This window comes from Apium graveolens, chromosome 10 (assembly GCF_009905375.1).
Source record: "Apium graveolens cultivar Ventura chromosome 10, ASM990537v1, whole genome shotgun sequence".
In the NCBI taxonomy this organism is placed as follows: domain Eukaryota; kingdom Viridiplantae; phylum Streptophyta; class Magnoliopsida; order Apiales; family Apiaceae; genus Apium; species Apium graveolens.
The window spans coordinates 92,160,797-92,175,254 of NC_133656.1; the positions used below are offsets into that span (position 1 = coordinate 92,160,797).

The window sequence follows — 14,458 nt, forward strand, 5'->3', positions numbered from 1 at the left end:
GATTAGTGTTCAGGTACAAGGGTGGAAAAGAGATGACTTGGCCTCTTCACAGAATTCTCAATGAAGGTTATTCTGTCTTAGTGACAATATTCTCCTCAATGAAAAAGAACTTTGGGTTCAACATTATTTCCAAAAGGGAGATACTGAACAGAATTGAGAAGATAAGAGATAGTTGGAGAGACCCAAATGCACTCCCAAGAGTCTTAACTATTCGCTACAATGGAGATAAGGTGCATTTGAGGCCATACTGGATAATGGAGTTCAAGGATGAGAAGAACACCGTAAGATTATTCAAATTAGAATATCGACTAAAAATTCAAGAAATGAAACTCTCATAGAGATGCAAGAGAAGCTGGATCAGACTAATGAAGATGAATCTGAATTCTACAGGCAACTTCAACACCAGATTGAAGAGAACAATGAAAAACGGGGAAAGAAGACTAGACATTCAAGAAAATAAGATGAATTTGCTCAGTCTAAAGGAGCACCTTGAAAATGGCTTGTGAGATTTTCTATGAACCGTCCTGTGACATTCTCGACCCCGGGGTCAGGAGTTGACGTCACAAATATCAACATCCACAAATAATACCACTGAACTCATTACTAATACAATATAAACACGACCCATTACCAAGATCTTTTCCAGGTTTAAGTATGATTTAGGTTACATAATTATTACAAATAACTTAATTCAACAATCTTGATACACTAACTTAATACAGCAACTCAACAGACCATATCTGGTCTGACACAACAACCTCAGAGGAGTCTGGTACAGAAGGAACTGGAACTCTGCCCGGACTACGATGAAAGAGTCTCCACAGCATCTGCAATACATATATACAAAATGTTCTGTAAGAGTGAGCAATCAATTGCTCAGCAGTACCACTATATGAATAACAAGTTAAACAGTTTATGATAAAATAGTTATCGGAACAGAAATTATAACTTGTTACAAAACAAGTAAAAACATGTATAAACTGGATATTCAAAACTAGCATGCTCTGTAAAATAATAATCAGTCGTGTGCTGTGTGCAAATACCAGAGTCCATTTTTAGCATGCTATTTTCATTTCCAAAACCATCATTCCATTACTGGAACCACAATTCATTTGTTTCGTTACGGGAACCACAAAACCAAAATCAGATATACATTGGATGTTATCTAGGGACGGCTGATCAGGCCTCCACACAAGTTATCTAGGATAGTTGGCCGGGTTATCACATAAATTATCTAGGAAAGCTGATCGGGCTTTCACACAAACTAACCGGATCCGCAGAGACTAGCTAGGCCTCTTATTAACTATGCTGGAATAATCGGTGAAGATAGTGTGCACAACCGAATTAGCCACTTACGCAACGTTATCCAATATCTGATTCATTTTATCCAGTTTCCAAAATCACCTTTTACCTATCTCTTGTTAAAATAAATTATGTCTCAACACACTATTCAAAACCTCTTTTCCATTTCAATCACATTTTAGAGATAGGTACTTTTAGAAGTTACGTCTTCCCAAAACATATTTTAAACAACATTTTCCAATATAGACGATACATAACTTAAAATGTTTCTGTTCCTGTACGAGAATAAAAGAACAGTTTATTCATATATAATGAACCATAAAAGAATGGTCAGGGGTACTTGCCTTGCAGAGCTTTACAACTACTACTGATCGACCTCAAACCGACTTGTACGCTCCGGCTTTATCTCCTAAATATTGGATTATCCTGGATCTGACTTCAATACTCAGGCCATTCGATTAGAACCTTGCTGAGCTTGTCGATTGATCACTAGGCTATCTTTAGTCTGACGTCCACTCTTGGGTTTTTCCGACTAGAACCTACAATGTCGAAATACCCTACGTTAGACGACTAGTTATGCTTGACATATCCTCGCTATCAACTCTAACTAAAAGATACCAAAACACAATTCATAATCATACATATTAATATATCATACAAAAATTAGGGTTCACGTACTCAAAACTCGGTTTGGTATTTAATTCCGTAAAACACATATAAGCATCCTTTCAGTAAATCAGGGTCGTTGAATATTTTGCAAAACATTTCACTACGACATGTAATTATAATTCATAAAATATTATTAATTATATAGCTATGCGTTCGATTGGTATTCCCGATAATATATAGGATACGCTCCCGTATTTTTGAAATCCATTCCTCGAAAATTGGGCAGCGTTTCCTCTATTTATCGGACTACCCGTCGAAACAAAATCGACGTCAAAATCCCAGTCACAATCAATTACGCGATTCAATTATCAAAATTCACAATACCAATTATCTACCCGACTTCGATATAACACAACAATTTTCATTCCGAAAATAAATTTCACGCACTAAATTTTATTTTAATAATTGTAGGACTCAGATTATATCATCACAGTCCACTGTCAGCTCATCGAAATTCATCGCTGACAGCGGTAAAATTCGCGGGTGCCCATTTATTACGGGTGTCCTACACGAATTCCACCGATAAAATCTCCAAATAATCCAAAAATAATACTTCGAGAATCACGGAATTTGATTCGAAATTTTCATCACAATTAAGCAATTATCCTAACTGCAAACAAAATAGAAAGATCGAATTATTTAAGAGATGCAATAACCAATAACCGAACCTTAAGGAATGTACACACACACACACACATATATATATATATATGAATGCCCAATTAAGGAACCGAACAGAGCAGCCACGACACCGGAGGTGCGGCTGCGGTTCCCACCGGAAAACACACAGCTAACAGCCACACGAACTCACACACCCAGAACGCACACACACGACGGTAACGTACCCACACATCTGTACCCAGGAAGCGGGCCGGAAAACGGAAAAAGGCGGCCGGAAAAAAGACACGGCGAGAGAGAGAGTGAGAGATTATCGAGCAGAAACAATCGAGAGGAAAGGAGAGGGAGAGATCGATTGGGAGAGTGAATAAAGAGAGGCACAAAGAGAATTCGATCGAGAGAGTAGATTATGTATTAATAAGTTTTGTAACACTTTCCTACATACTACAATAACTTAGAAATCTAGAAGTTATAGAATATTCAAAGTCATGTTGACTACTAGATTGATATGCAAAATAGGTTGGCCAATTGTATATATTAGATGTCTTGTAATTTTGCATAAGTGAAATAGAGTTAACTTCTATGGAATACTTTTAACGAATGATTCTACAAGGTTGCAACGAATGATCCAAGTCACATTCAACGGAAGATCTAATGAAGTTTCGACGGATGATCCAACAGAGTCTCAATGGATGATCCAGTGAAGTTTTAACGGATGTTCTAATTCAAATTGCAGTTGATAGTGACTTGACAGTCACATGGGTTGATAAGATGCAAATGGAATGTGGCAGCCTATTTACAGGTTTTAGAGAACAAAAAAGCATTAACATTTCCATGCTTGAAAAAAATCAAAGATACTGGATGGAGAAATGAAGAAGCATGTGATTAGATAAAGACACATTTTGTTTTATTAGTTTATCTTATTCACTTGTAACTTGGTAATATATAAACCAAGAGTAGCTAGTAGTAAAAAAAGAACTTGAATCAGAGAAATTGAAAAAGCTGTACTTGTGAAGAATTTCTCTGTTCTTGTAATTCTACTTGTAAGCAGCTGTATGCAAACCTTGCATCACAGAGTTCTCGATCTTATATATATCTCTGGTGGAAAAGTTCAATCCACCAGAAAGTTTTTAAATACTTGTGTTTAATTACTTTGTGTTTAATTACCTCAATATTTTCATTCCGCACTTTTGCTTAATCAAACACTCTTATATATTTGAGTTAGAGTTTTTCTTGAAATTGAAAAAGGAACCAGAATTAAATTCAACCCCCCTTCTGTAATTCTTTGTTAGATTGTTTGGGAATAACATGGTTATCTGAAATTGTTTTGATCAGACTGATTTCCTCCCATTAAACTGATGCATCACAGATGATGACTACTTTCAACAATTAGCTGAAGAAATAGTCAAAGTTTGGGTTATATCATTAAGAGAAGTCAGAATCTATTATCAGGATGGCTCCTTCACTCTACTTGGCAGGGAATTAATGTATACACTCTCAACCACGGAAGTTAAGAGGGTGATTAGCTTAATGAAGGACAAGGACACAAGTACAAGGGCATGGATGGTTGTGATGTGTGTTTAGCTGAAAGTAAGAGATGAAAGAAGAGCAAAAGCAAGGGCTGAAAAGGAAGAAATGGATAAAAAGTATTCAAAAGAAATTGCTATATTTGAACAAAGATCAATTGAGCTCAAGGAAAAAGGGATGGGTAGAATTTCTAAGGATAGACACTTTCTAAACATACAAGCTGACAGGTTCTCAAGATTCAGAGTTGGTTGCTTGAATGGTTATTTGCTGGATGATTGGCTCAAGCTTGTGGAAGCTCTAAGAGGGACTGAAATTATAGAGGAACTTCAAGTACTTGTAAATTTAAAGTACCTCATTAGAAAAGAACTAGGCTATGAGAATTTTATATGATGAATGTACTTATTAAACTCATGTAATCACTCAGTGTATAAAAGTTGTATTTGTTGTTCTGTCAGTTTTATGTAATCATTTTTGTTCTATTGTTACTTGGGTTTAGTCTTGTTATCAAGCATGCATTTGTGATAAGCAATCCTCTCACAAATTGGGGGAGATTGTTAAGCAAGATATTCCTATAGAATAAAAAGAGTAAGTCAAATTGACAGCTTTAAGATAAAGTTGTATGATAGTCTAAATTTGCATTTTGTATTGTATTACTTGAGTCTGTAAAAAGGTGAAAGATTAGACTGGAGTATTTTTCTGTAAACAGTCTCAAGCCTAAGAATAAACTCTGGAAGAAGATCAACAAGATCATTCCTCGGAGAAAAGGTGAAGAAGCTTGGAGTTGAATAAATCTATTTTAGGAAAAATATTCTAAGTCAAGATATCTACAAGTCATATATCAAGTCATATAGAGAAGTCATTCGAGAACTCCAGAATGACTTATCGAGAAGTCCAAAATGGCTTATAGATAAGTCTCAAATATATCGACAAGTCTAATGAAGATATGAAGATTGGAGATATCGACAAATCAAATTATCATTAGAGATCTCAGATATATCTACAAGTTAAAATGTATATAGAGATCTCTAAGATATCGACAAGTCATTTCTGCATATATAGAACTCAGAGATATCGACAAGTCAAAATGAAGATATGAAGATTGGAGATATCGACAAGTCAATTTCTCATTAGAGATCTCAGAGATATCGACAAGTCAAAATACATATAGAGATATCTGAGATATCAATAAGTCATCTCTACATGTAAAGATTTGGAGACCTCAACAAGCCAAGTTCACTTATAGAGAACTCAGAGACCTCGACAAGTCAAAAACACTTATAGATAACTCATAGATCTCGATAAGATATTATACTTACCGAGATGTCAGTTTTCTATATAACAAACATGAGATCTCGATATGAACCTCAAGTACAGAATGCGGACAAGTTAAAGATTCAAGATTATCAATCAACAAATGATCTAATCACTTAGATTGAAAAGTCTACAAAAGCAGCTTGAAGAGTGCAAGATCAAGGGCCAAGATTAACTGACAAAGGAAGGTCACATACCTACAAGATTTGCAAGAATTCACTAAGCCCGAAATGGAAAGCTTTAGAGATAACTTAAAGTAGGGTTTAGTACATCTTATTGCATGCTGTGTAAAACCTGTGTTTACTAATCTACAAAATAAACACTGGTCCTTTGTTTTTAAAGAGTTACAAACATATCTAAATTTTCTTGTACTATCTCAAAGAAGAAGCTGAGTTCTTATATTCTTAAGAACCTAGGAATTGTAGCAAGACATACTTAATTTTAATACAAATTAAGTGAGTTTTGAAATACTGTGTTTGTTGTGCATATTCTTTATATTCTGCTAAACATAATATTTATACAATTAAACTGTTTTGTTCACCACCTTTCCAAATCAGTTTTAAAAAGTCTAAAAATAAGGTAAACGCATTCATCCCCCCCTTTGTGTTGCACTCAATATCTAACATCCTTTTTTCCCTGGACTCTTATCCCTTTCCATCAAAGAACGAGCTCTGTTTGTGCAGAAATGAGGGTTCGAGGTTAAGTTGTAAGGTGGGCTCTTGCAAAACAGAACATGAGGGGGAGGCATCCCCGCAGAAACTCCGTTGTAAGAATAAGAAAAGGGGTTTCTTGAAGAAGAAGAAGAAGAAGAAGAAGAAGAAGAAGAAGAAGAAGAAGAAGAAGAATAAATGAGCTATTCAAATGTGTATATTTGGTGTGTGTATGTGTATAGAGAGCAAGAAAGTAGTAACCCCTAAAACCCCATTTTTAGGGCCTTTTATAGGCATCCAACTTAGGGTTGTGGGGGTTTATACCTTACCATCCTATCCATTGGTGAATCTTGGTTGGTGGATGATTGAATGGTCTAGATGGGCAACGGGGTCCAGCTGTCCCCTTGCTACTGGAATAGCTTGAGGTCTTGATACATGGACGGCTAGATGCTGCCATGCTATTCTGGATAATATAGGACCATTGTTCAACTGTGTGGTTGCCACGTGTCCAGGAACCACCACTTGTTGGGCCTGGGGTCTGTTTCGATTGAGCTTTTGTAGTATTTCTTGGGCCTAATAATATTATGGTCTATCAGAAGGAACTTTACTGAAATTATTAAACCGAGATCCAATTCGAGAGTCGAATTTTACAATCTAATAATTATTTGAAAATTAATTTAAGCCGATCCTAGAATTACCCGGACCGAAAATTTAACAGACTATAATTTGAAATCCTTTATCCAATTATAACTTGGAACCGATCAAAATCGAATTCTATATTATCTGAACCGAATATGACCTGAATCAAGCGAAATTTATACTTAAATAAATTTTATGTTTATGATAACGTAATTATCTAATCATTATTTTTTGTAAAAGTATATTATATTATATTAAAAATACTATATTTAATAAAAATATATTTTTAAGTCTCACAAATTGAAAAAATGAATAAATAATGATCTGAAAATATATGGACCGAATTTTATGTGATCTTAATCCGCATTTCATCTGATATTAATCCAAACTAGACACAAACCGAATCAGATCTGATCCAAATCGTCTTCAAATATATCAGAAAAATATAGTGATATATATAACTTTAAACTAAACGTCTATAAATAATGTAAACTTAAATTAAAGATGAATAATTTTTTACTTTTATGATTAACATAATAAAATCAATAAAATATAATCTATGTTTATCCTTTTTTTATCTCTCTTTTAACCATGTCGATCTATCTTTTTTGGTACCTTGGTGTTCAATAGACGATTTGCCGGCGCTTTCATTTTTTGATGTCACTCATTTTGAATAAAAATCGAACAATAAGAATAAAATGAAAATATAGCCTAAACAAGATTTAAAAAATTACACTAACACTAAACATACTTACTAATTATCAAAAAAACAAACATACTTATTAACCTCACGGAGTACAAGGATATCAGCAACAAACCATGGCCTACTCATCAAATATAGTTCAACGACGATCAAAGTAGTGTCGGTAATTTAGTGCACGATACCAAAGCCCGACATAAAAATGATATAAAAATTATGATTTTGGATTGATATTTTCGGTAACTAAACTTCGATACATGACACGAAAATATATGAACACAAAATGAAATAAATTCTTTACGAGTCGGGTTTGGATTAGAAATTCATGACACGAAACATAAAAGTACACGAAATAAGTGAGTTGCCAACTCTAAGCCAAATAAACAAGGAGAATTACAAAAACAACGATAAAAAAAAGAAGGCATAAATATTTATTTGTTTTTACAAGATAAATTTTTAGAAGTATATAATAAAAATATCCAATATCTTCATTATTAATTATATTGGGAAAACAACCATATTTAATTCTTCTACCAATGCATATATACATCACCATGTACAGAGAAGCTCGATTTTATAATTTTTAATGTTTAAAATGATTTTCTTTATGCTCAAATATATTATTATATTATTGAATTCACATTTAAAGTTTAAAAATCTATAACAATGACATAATCGTTTTCAGGCTTCCAAATACAAACATGTATGCCAAATACAAACATGTACACGGCAGATGACTTGTTTGTACACGGCAGATGACTTGTTTGCACTGCTTTCTTCTTCATTTTGCAAAGCATAATAACAGAGTAAACTCCCAATTAACGAAAGTATGCGTTTTGCATGACTTTTAAAACTTCAGCATGCATTTTGCTAGATATTGAATTTCTGGTACACGAAGTGTATATTTTCTAAACTTCAGGTACACAATATGCTTTTTACTCTCAGATATATAAAGATGTATAATGACTGTTGTATTTAGTTGAAGTTTGGAAGAGATACATTTGGATTTCAGATATCTTTGTTATAACCTGTGTATTTAGTTGAAGTTTGGAAGAGATATATAGTGATTGGTTGATACAAGTTGTCAGATAATTTGGAGTATTATACTAATAAGTGCAACAAAAAAATAAATTTTGATACAAATTGGAGGAGTCTTTCTCATACTTGGTGTCAAGGAAGAGGTTTCATTTCATGCCATGGGCACTATTTGCCTTAAACTCCCTAAAGTAAACATGACAACTGAAATAACCCGCACTTCAGGAATTTTAAATTAAAACTAAAATACAATTCAATATAGTGATCCAAGAGTCTATTACAAAGTTGACTATTACAAAAACGCAGCTAACAGAAGCGGTCCAAAAGTCAATGTACTCCAAAACTAAGTCCTCGAACACCAATGTTATCCCACTCGAATCTTAGATCGAACATGAAATATTAAAAGAATGAGCTGCGAAACCCAACAATAAACCAATAGATGCAACTAGTAGGCCAAGAAACATTGACAGATATAATAAAATACGATAATCTATACGATACAATATACAAAACAAACACTTTCGATACATATTCTTATTCATATTCGATACACACAATAAACATACCACATAAATAACAATAATTCAAAATCAATAACTCATGCCACGACCACTACAACCCGGTGATAACAGTCCTAAATTTTGAGAAAACTGTCACTACAATCTGGCGACTACGGTTGTAAGTTCTTATTCGATATTTTCACAAACCATGGCACAAATCAAAGATCCAAAATTATTGTCTCGACACCACAGAGATACAACAATACATATACTTGTAACACATAATACTTTCAAATATATCATCACTTATCCAAAGTTTTGATAATCAAAGATACAGACATAACACATAATTTTGAAAAATACTAGCAAAATCGATCGAAATCTTACCTCAAAACCTGACTAGATCTGAATTTACTCTTTTGACCCTCTAAATGATGTTTTCTTGGAAACACGAAACACGAAAGTTGTAGAGAACGAAAAGACCTTTCCGAAAAGTCCAGAATCAACGAATTCTGACTTACTATGAATTTTCTATGCAATTTACAAGATTACTGATTTATACTGAGAAGAGCCCTACAAATTTTGATATTAAAACGAGGTATACAAATATGGTGTATTTATAACGATACAAAACCCTGTCTCTCAACCAACAAGTTATCCGTATTAAAATCTGATCCAAATTTTAGGTCCATTAGTCTAATTCAATTTTAAATCCTAATCTTAATCCAATTTTAATATTTTTTACTATTATTCTATTATTAATTTTATCCTAAAAATTACGGGATATTACATACTACCCTCCTTAAAAGGAATTTGGTCCCCAAATTCACAACACTGCATACGTCGACGCCTCCTAATTTCTTATAGATCAACTTAAACTATGGTCCACAAGAACGCATCCTAAAGAATGTACCAGTCTCATACCTAGTACACTCCGAAAGACAGTCTGCTCTGATACCAACTGTGACAGCCCACACTTCCGAACTATTAAATCTAAATCAAAACTAATACAAAACAAATTTACTAAAACAAAATTCTATTACAAAAGTGACTATTACAAACACGCAGCTAACAGAAGTCCAAAAGTTAATATACTCTAAAACTAAGTTCTCGAACACCAATGTTATCCAACTCGAATCTTAGATCGAACCTGAAATATTACAAGAATGAGCTGCGAACCCAGCAAGAAACCAATCGATCCAACTAGTAGGCCAAGTAACATTGACAGATATAATAAAATACGATAATCTATGCGATACGATATAAGAAACAAACACTTTCGATACACATTCTTTGTAATAACCCCAATTTTTGGAAATTTTTTGAAACCCTTATGAATAGTGTTTTTGCTGAATGAGAAAACTTTTCATGCCACACTATGTAGGGGTTCTGTTATTGATCTTCTGGGATATTATTAGTACTCTATGTGGTATATAAGTGTATGTAAAGATCGTCAGAATCCAATTTCCGAACACTTTGATTTTTCCCGGAAATCCAATAGATACGGAAAGAATTGAGTATAAGGTAACAGGATAAAAGGATTTAAATTAAAGGATTATAATAGAGGATCATAAAAAGGAAATAATGTATTTAGAAAGGTTAAGGGAACCTAAGTAATAAGATCCCGGGTATGATCCTTCAAACGATAAACGAAAACGAAAGTTAAGCGAACCGTATAACAGATCAGCGGTCATTAGGCAGACAATTAGGAAGTTAATCAAAGGGATTAGAGAGGATGATGTCACCCAACCAATGAGAAGAGGACAAGGAGGGGAGGATGACATCATGAGGATGACACAAGCATGACATGGGAAGGAGATGTGGTGGCTTTTTAACCACACAAAATTAAGGGCAACTAGGTAATTTACTAAAACAAACATAAAAATCAAACCAACCAAGCCAAACAAATCATTTTTCATCAAAATCAAAAAGAAACCAAGGCATGGTTCTTCATGCTCTCGGCTTTTTACTATGCAAATGGGCAAGAATTCATAACTCAAGATCCAAGCCTCCTAAATTGGTAAGATGATTCCCTAATCATCTTCATGCTTAGTTAGGGCTATATCATGAGTTTAAGCCATCAATTCCTTCTCCATCTTCTTCATTTAATCAAAGAAGAAGACAATGAATAGTGTTTTCAAGTTTTTAACTTGAAGTTTTTCTTGTTTTCCTTGAAGATCCAAGCATTCCTAAGACTTCTCAAAGCTTCTTAAGGCTTCCTAGCTCCTCCCACCACTTCAAGGAAGGTATATCATCTCCAAACCCTAGATTCCTATGTATTATAAGATGATTTTGATTAGTAGGGTGATATTGTAGCTTGTTGTTGTGATTAGAGTTTGGGATTTGAAATGGTAGTGAAATGGAATGGTAAATGTTGTTGTTTTGATTAAAAGAACTTAAGTATGGTTAAAGATAAGCTTAGGCATAAGTATGAATGTTAAAATTGAATTGGTTGGGGTTGTTATGATGTGATAAGGATGGATGTTGGTTGTATGTTGGATTTGAGGTTGAATTGGGATGGTTTTGAATGGTTTAAAATTGGGAAATCGCGTAAACATAGCCGTCGTAACGTCCGATTTTCTTTAGACTGTTTTTGTGCATAACATTAGGACCCGAGAACCCCCTGCTAGATTATGACCATTGCCATTTTTAGATAGCTCATGTTACGAGCTTCGTTTTGATATGTAGTTCGTTCGATTCCGATGCACGGTTTAGGAGAAACGACCGTTTCAAGTAACGGCGTTTCGCGAACGAAACTTTTCCCCTCGCCTTACTTTGAAACCTTGGTTAAGGACCTTAAATGACTAATTGGGGTAAGAAACATTTATGGTAAGTGTGTTAGGCAGTTGGTAAGACACTCACGAAGGAATCGCCTTAAAACTCGTAAAGGTTAAATTATTAAAAATGGTGGAGCCGAGGGTACTCGAGTGACTTAAGTGAATCAGTAAGCGCAAAATAAGCGTTAGAGTCTAAGTTAGTTAAAGTATAGATTTACAAGTGACTTTGGTTTAATTCCAACTTATTTGTTGTTTATAGGTTACCAAACTCGTCCCGAGCCTTTTATCACCCCAAGTCGCTCAGGCAAGTTTTCTACCCGTTATAACTGTTGTTGTGATGTATATATGTATTTGCATTATCTTGCGATAGATGCATGTTGGTTAATTAGCAAATGTTGCAATATATTGAAGCATGCTGCTATGGTATATATATATGCATGCCTGTTTCACATTCTTTCCATATATATCTGTTGATTCAGTTGATAATACCTATGCTAGATGATAGCGGTAATTTGCATATACCCTTAGTACATGGACCCAAAGGTGAAAATATTTTCTAAAACCGGGAGTCGAGGATCCCGAGTAGATTTTGTATATATGGATATAAATATATATATATATACTTATATATATATGGTCATAGTTTTCAAAACTATTAATCGAATAAGGTTTATTCGATAACTTTAACTTTGTTTTATTAATGAATATTATTTGAATATTCATTCGAGGGCTTATGACTCTTTTATATTATTTATTGAATATTATTTGAATATTCATTCGAGGGCTTATGACTCTTTTATATTATTTATTGAATATTATTTGAATATTCATTCGAGGGCTTATGACTCAGTTTATATTAATTAATGAATATTTTTGAATATTCATTTGAGGATCTATGACTCCGATTATTTGCTGAGATTTGTTCTTTATTATATTAAAGAATAAGGTGTAAATAATCAAACTTATTTTCGATTATTCAAATAAAGATAGTACTTTCGTATAAGTATATCTTTGGTTATTTAATACTCGTTTCAAGTATAAGTTTTAATACTTCTACTTCAATAATTTTTATAAAGATTATTCTTTATGGGAATATTATTTAAATAATAATATTCAGTCATTTTCTAAATATTCTGGGGACTGATTTACTTCAGTAAATCAGCTTTACTCCAAACACTCTATAAAGTGTTTTCGAGTCTTCAAAATGATTTTTAAAAGTTAGAGCGGATCCCAAAACTCATTTTTATATTTTAGATCTTCCTTTTTAAGGGGATTTAAATACTCGCTCAAAACCTGAGGGATCCGGCTCTGTGGTGTATTTTATATTCGCAACACGGTTGCAGTTTTGGTAAATGACTTGATTACTTACCCAACGTTCGGGAAGTAAGTCCATCTATTGAGTCGGCATAAGCAACATGGGCTCAGTGGGCGTCCATGATAGTGTAAGTGGCTCAGTGGGAGTCCATCAAATGCATAAGTGGCTGAGTGGCAGTCCAGCATAAGGTCCTATTGCGACCAAGGGTGATGACCAGTGGGGAATTCGTCCATCTACTAGTAGAAAAGGTTACTTACGGGTATCTTTGCCTGATCAGCAAGATATCTGGTTTATGCCAAATTCTTTTCCTTTCCAAATTTATTGGATATTGCAATTCTGTTCATACTTTACATGACAGAGGTTTTCAGGAAATGTATAAAGAAGATGTATATGTGGATATATATATATATATATATATATATATCAGAACTTAAGGAAGTATATCATAACTTCATTTCCTTTAATAATATTTCAAAGATTTAATCTATTCAAATCTTGTCTTGTAGTCTCATCTATGTGATGAACTGTTGAAAGCTCATTATACTTTGAACAGTGGTAGTTCAAGTAGCTTTATAAATGATATAAGTATAGTGAAGTATTTGGTAACTTCATCCCTTGTTTTTACTTATATCTAGTAAGTAATTATCTTACTCTTGATAAAAGATTCTAGTAAGTATCCATTTAGATACTTATATTATTGTTATCACTATATATTATCTTGCGAGCTGTAAGGCTCACTCTTGTTTTATTTCTTCATCACACAACAACAGTTAGGAAAGATGGCCAGACTCCAGCAGACCCAGCGCAAGCGCGTGGGAAGCGTCCCGCGTCTTCCCGATGATGTTGTAGCTGCTATAGCTGCAGAGGTAGATCTATTGTAGATCAGACCATCTATTTTTGAGAATCAATTATGTATAATTATAACTTGTGGCAGATAATGGCAATTAACTGTAAATTTATCAAGTAATCATTTTGGGTTGTAATAACTTTTAAATTGTGGATTCAAAGACTTGTACTTATTTAAATTTCATCTCTGAGACTATAACGGGTTGTGGTGTGTGTTAGTGTGGGGTCACAGCATAAGGCTATTATTATTAATTAAGTGAAGTGATATTGTGGAAAGAAAGACCGTGACGACCCGGATCCCCGACCCCGGATCTGGGGGTGTTACATTCTTATTCTTATTCGATACACACAATACACATACCGCATAAACAACAATAATTCAAAATCAATAAATCATGCCACGACCACTACAACCCGGTGATAACGGTCCTAAATTTTTAGAAAACTGTCACTACAATCCGGTGAATATGGTCCTAAGTTCTTATTCGATATTTTCACAAACCATGGCACAAATCAAAGATCCAAAATTATTATCGCGACACCACAGAGATACAACAATACATATACTT

The 14,458-nt window shown here is 33.9% G+C and overlaps 1 long non-coding RNA gene across 2 annotated transcripts; it reads right to left on the minus strand.

The window, feature by feature from the left end:
* Positions 1–585: 585 nt before the first annotated feature.
* On the minus strand, positions 586–2,986 carry LOC141689311 (uncharacterized). 2 transcript variants are annotated; one of them, XR_012562340.1, is made up of 3 exons: positions 2,831–2,986; positions 1,647–1,841; positions 586–827 (listed from the first exon to the last, which is right to left on the minus strand). It is a non-coding gene; the product is annotated as an uncharacterized LOC141689311 (long non-coding RNA). The 2 variants fall into 2 exon arrangements; XR_012562339.1 differs by lacking the exon at positions 2,831–2,986 and adding an exon at positions 2,640–2,673.
* Positions 2,987–14,458: the final 11,472 nt, after the last annotated feature.